Source organism: Otolemur garnettii, unplaced genomic scaffold, assembly GCF_000181295.1.
Source record: "Otolemur garnettii isolate 467f Iridium unplaced genomic scaffold, OtoGar3 scaffold00031, whole genome shotgun sequence".
Classification (NCBI taxonomy): Eukaryota; Metazoa; Chordata; class Mammalia; order Primates; family Galagidae; genus Otolemur; species Otolemur garnettii.
The window spans coordinates 18,737,213-18,742,325 of NW_003852426.1; positions in this window are offsets into that span (position 1 = coordinate 18,737,213).

Sequence of the window (5,113 nt, forward strand, 5' to 3'; positions counted from 1 at the left end):
ATCCATTTAGAACCCTTTCAAAATGAAAATAAGGTATATAAAATGTGTACGTATTGTCAGTAATTGCATACACAAAAGACCTGCACCCTCCATAGAAGTCTGCTGAAGCTAGGCCACGGTAAAAACAATTTTACAAATTGGTACCATTTATAAGTCATGATGATGAAATGGATATAGGTAAATCCATGTGAAAAAAGATGTGGTTTGGAAACAGATTTTATGCTTTGGCAGCATTTTGATTACTTTTCAAATAAAATATAGAAACATTTGTGCATTGGTTAGCATAACAATGAATCTGAATTTAGCATCCTACTTTAAAAAGCTTTATTGAGAGTGACACAAGTAGAACTCTGGGGAAAATGACAAGATGCATCTTGAAAGGTGGAGATTGAAAAGGAAGAAGAAAGCCTGGTATAATGAAGGACTCTTCACATCCTGACCTTACTGTGCTCTGCTGAAAGGGTGTATTATGCTGTGGCTTCGCGTTTTCATTCCAGAAAACTCCCTGTTCCTTCTGCACCGTCCAGTGGATGACTGCAGAATCAGAACCCCTAAGATTACAGAGAACCTTGAGTCCTACACTGAGAAAATTACAAGCATCTGCTGAAAGATGAAACCCAACCTCAAGAGTCCCCTCTGTACTTAGGTCTTCTGAAATAGATTTAACATCTCTATGCTCTGTTCATTAAATGGTGGGGAGTGTGAATGAGTGTGTGTGCATGTCTGAATTTCCTATTGGACATTGATATACGATGCTGTGACAGGGTGTCAGTATACCAAAGGTGACCACCAAAGTGAAAGGAAGACACCAAAGTTGCATGAAGATGGGCAAATAAAGTTGTGTGCATGTCATCTCTATACTACTGTGTGCACAGGAAATCCTAACGCACTATTTCCTGGTATGCATCTGATCTCCATTATTTCAGCATTATAAGGATCAAACCATCTAAATTGATGTGCATAATTTAAATTATAATGTAATTCACAATTATGTAAAATTCCAAAGTTCTTCTTCATTGTCTAACTTAAAACTCATGACAAACCTATACCTAAACTAAATAATTTAGGGCACTCATAAAAGTAGCAAATGTTTCCTAGAGGCTAAACCCTAAAGATGACTGGATTATAGATTCTGTCTAAAGAAGGCTGAATTCTTTAATTCAATTGTTTCCTATTAATCTTAAACTGTTATAGATTCATATTATTTTATATCAAATATATTGTACTCTAATCACCGTAAGTAATGATCCCTGTCATGGTTTGAATCTGTCCCCTTGAAAATTTAGGTGTTAAAACAAAAAAAAAACCCAATGTTATGGCGTTATGAAGAGAAGCCTTTAAGAGTGATTACGCTGGTTCAGTGCCTGTGGCTCAAGTGGCTAAGGTGCCAGCCACATACACATAAGGTGGTGGGTTTGAATCCATCCTGGGCACGCCAAACAACAATGAAGGCTGCAACCAAAAAAACAGCCAGGCGTTGTGGCAGGCACCTGTGGTCCCAGCTACTTGGGAGGCAGAGGAGAGTCACTTGAGCCCAGAAGTTGGAGGTTGTTGTGAACTGTGGTGCCACAGCACTCTACCCAGTGGGACAGCTTGAGGCTCTGTCTCAAAAAAAAAAAAGAGAGAGAGATGATTACACCATGAAGCCTTCTCCCTCCTGAATTGGATTCGGACTTTTATTAATGACTTAATAAAAATTAAAAAGGGGGAAAATATAAAGGAGGTTTCAAGTCATGTTTAGCTACTTGCTCTTTTGCCTTAGGTTGGGACATGTGAGGACATAGGAAGTTTTGAAAGTATGATGAGAATTTAGTTTTAGACCTACTAATTATGAGATCTCTTTTAGTGAAGTAAAGATGTCTAGTGAGGTTACATATATAAATCTTGAGTTCATTGAACAATCTTGGCAGGAGCTGTACATGTTAGAGGTTCTTTTAACACCTAAATTTATACCCCCTCATTTGGAGGATGTAGCCACAAGACCCTATCGTGGAAGCAGACAGCAGCCCTGACCAGACAACCACATGTGCTGCCACTTGACCTTGGACTTTCCAACCTTCTCCAGAGCTATGAAAAAATAAATTTCTGTTCTTTATAAATTGCAGTCCCAAGTATTTTTGTTCCAGCATCATAATTGAACTAAAAACATCCCTTTTGTTGTTTTTCATTTTTTTAACTACTGCAACTCTCCAGAGTTCAGTGTTTGCCCCACTCACCTGCTATGTTAGATTCACGCCTTCCTCATCTTGTGCAATTGCATAACTGTAAATATCAGCTCAATTTCTGTAACTCTAACATGTAAACCTCCTGCCAAGATTGTTTAAGGAACTCCAGATTTGTATGTGTAACCTAATTAGACACCTTTACTTCACTAGAAGATATTTCATAATTAGTATGTCCAAAAGTTAAATTCTGACAATACCTTCAAAACTTGCTCACTCTCAGCCTCCTCCATTTCAATTAATTCCATCTCTTCTTTCCAGCCGCTTGGGTCAACTGCTTAAGTCTTAGCCTCTCATACCTTTATCTAATTTGGCATGAAATGTTGTAAAAATACTGTAGAATATGCCCAGGATCATATTCCACTTTTTATCAATTTGGCGGGTTATTTTCATAACCTCCTATTCCTATGCCACCAATATCACTTACCTGGAAACCACAATAGCTTCCGAAATGATTCGTCTCTGAACTTTCTTCAATCTGTTCCTATATGGAAGCCACAGTATAGTTCCTATTCTGAAATATAATTTGTGTCATTTTATGCCTCTGAATAGGTAGGTCCCTGCAGTGGCTCCTCATTTTCCTTTGTGCCCCATTTTCACAAAAGGCTTTCCATGGTCCGCCCTATCTTTAACTTTGAGGACCACACTTCCTACTACCACTTTCACACCACTCACTCTCCTCAGTCACACTGGCCTCTTGCCACTCCTTGAACTGAATAATCTAGCACATTCCCACCCTGGAGTCTTGTTTTAGCCATCACACCTGTCTGGAAAACTCCTCCCTCAGGATCTGCATGGCCAACTTCTTCACCTACATAATGTCTCTGCCTCAATGTCACCTTCAGGCTGAGACCTATCCTGGCTACTTAAATCCTATGCAAAGTTGCAGTTTGCACCTGGATGCTCACCATGCATGTCACATTCCCTTTGCCTTGTTCTTTTCATCATTCATTCGTACTTTACCCTCTTCTAGTTTGCTGTATAGTGCACTGACTCCGTTGATTGCTTATTGACTCACGGCACACACACACACACACACTTCTGTGTAATCTATATGAGGACAGGGAGTTTTTTCTCTTGTGTATATCACAGGCATTTAAGATAGTTTCTGCACACAGGGGATACTAAATATTTTCTACTCACAACTTTCAAGTATACCTAATCAAAATTTTTAGGAAAAAAATTACTTTTTCCCCTTTAGTAGCTTAGGAAGAAAATCAGGTATTGTGGAAGGGTCACAGGAAGCAATGTTTGAGACATGAAAGGGAAAAAATGATATCACAGACTTCTTATTAAACCATTTTAAATGGTTTTAGTGATATGTCATGCAAAATGTACAAAGAAAACACTTTAATTCCATGCCCCTGGAACCGTGGTGTTGGCAATATCAATGACTATACCATAATTTTCAAGAGGTACTCAGCCTACGAAATAAAGTCTGCTCATCTCCTAAACCAAGTTCTTGTGAAAACTTTGGATAAAAGTACATTTTATTCCAATGCAAACATAGTATTGTGAATTGTACAATAGAAAAAAACTGAATTATTGGACAAAAAGGGAAGAATTTAAAAAACAATATTTCATTCTCCCATGTAAATAGACCCTTTGGTCTAGACAATCAGACCCTATGATATGCAATTAATTTTGTTCTGAAATTAAAGGCATTAGAGATTTGGAATACTTTTCTATGTAAGAAGATCTCTTGACTATATTTTGGTATTTTGACTCCTTTCTTATTTTTTTTTAAAGTATAATCATGTATTTTATCATTTATTTATTTTGTATACAGGTTTTTAATGTACCACTTTAGTGTTTGACAGACATAAACGATGATTAAATGTTGGCTACGTGTTTGCTATTATTCACATAATCTTTTTTGAGAACATCAAATACCATGAACACTAAATATTAGAAAGAAATAAAAATGCCCTTGATATTTTACACCTTATTGACCATAAAAAGTGGTTTATTATTAAAATGAAATGACTCATATTTTCTTGAATTACAAATAGTGTAAGCCAAAGGAAAATGATATTTATTATTATGTTCATCGTAATAATTGGGTCCATAAAATTAACATAAAATACAGGTCTTCAAAGCCATCATTGCTCACTAAATAAGCATCAATATTTCATCTTAGAAGAATGAAAATAGCTGCCTGATTATGAGTAGACTTCATTGGAAGTAATATCCAAACCATGAAATTACCAAAGAACTGAATGAAAAAGTACTAAGTTGATGCTATTGATATTCAAATCATTTTACCTTTCCCTCCTTCCCATCATGGAGCATATATCCAGTCCACAAAACTGCCTCTTGCCTCTTAGAAACAGATCCTGTTTGAACGACTGCTAAGGATTAGGGTTTAATTCTGTTGGTTTCACATGTGCCAGCTGAGTGTCATAATAATTTTGTACTTTATTGCTTGATGAGCCAAACTGTTCTGACAATCCTTTGCATCTTCAGTCATCAGGGGATTAGACATGGGCTGTTATCCAAACCTCATTTAGAAAATATGTATCTCTTCTAAAATAACTCATCCAAACTTGTTGAACAGCTTTCTGCATCCTAATAAGTAAGACACGGAATTGCACGTGGTCTCCGTTCCCCAGGAACTTACCTTCCAAAAAAAGAAAACATGGTTTGGCCTGTGAAACAGTGGCATTTTTCAGGACTCCAAAAATCACATTTTATGGATGACTTATTGGCACTTTTGGACTTGCAGGAAGAAAATACTAAGCAAATTTCTCTTGTGGGAGGAATATTTTTTAAAAGGAAAAAGGAATATTCATTTCTTACTTCTGCTTAGTCAAGACTATACCAGGGATATAGCAGATTTTCATGGATCATAGTTTCTAATCTGTTAAGATTTGGGTCCCAGATATGGATTC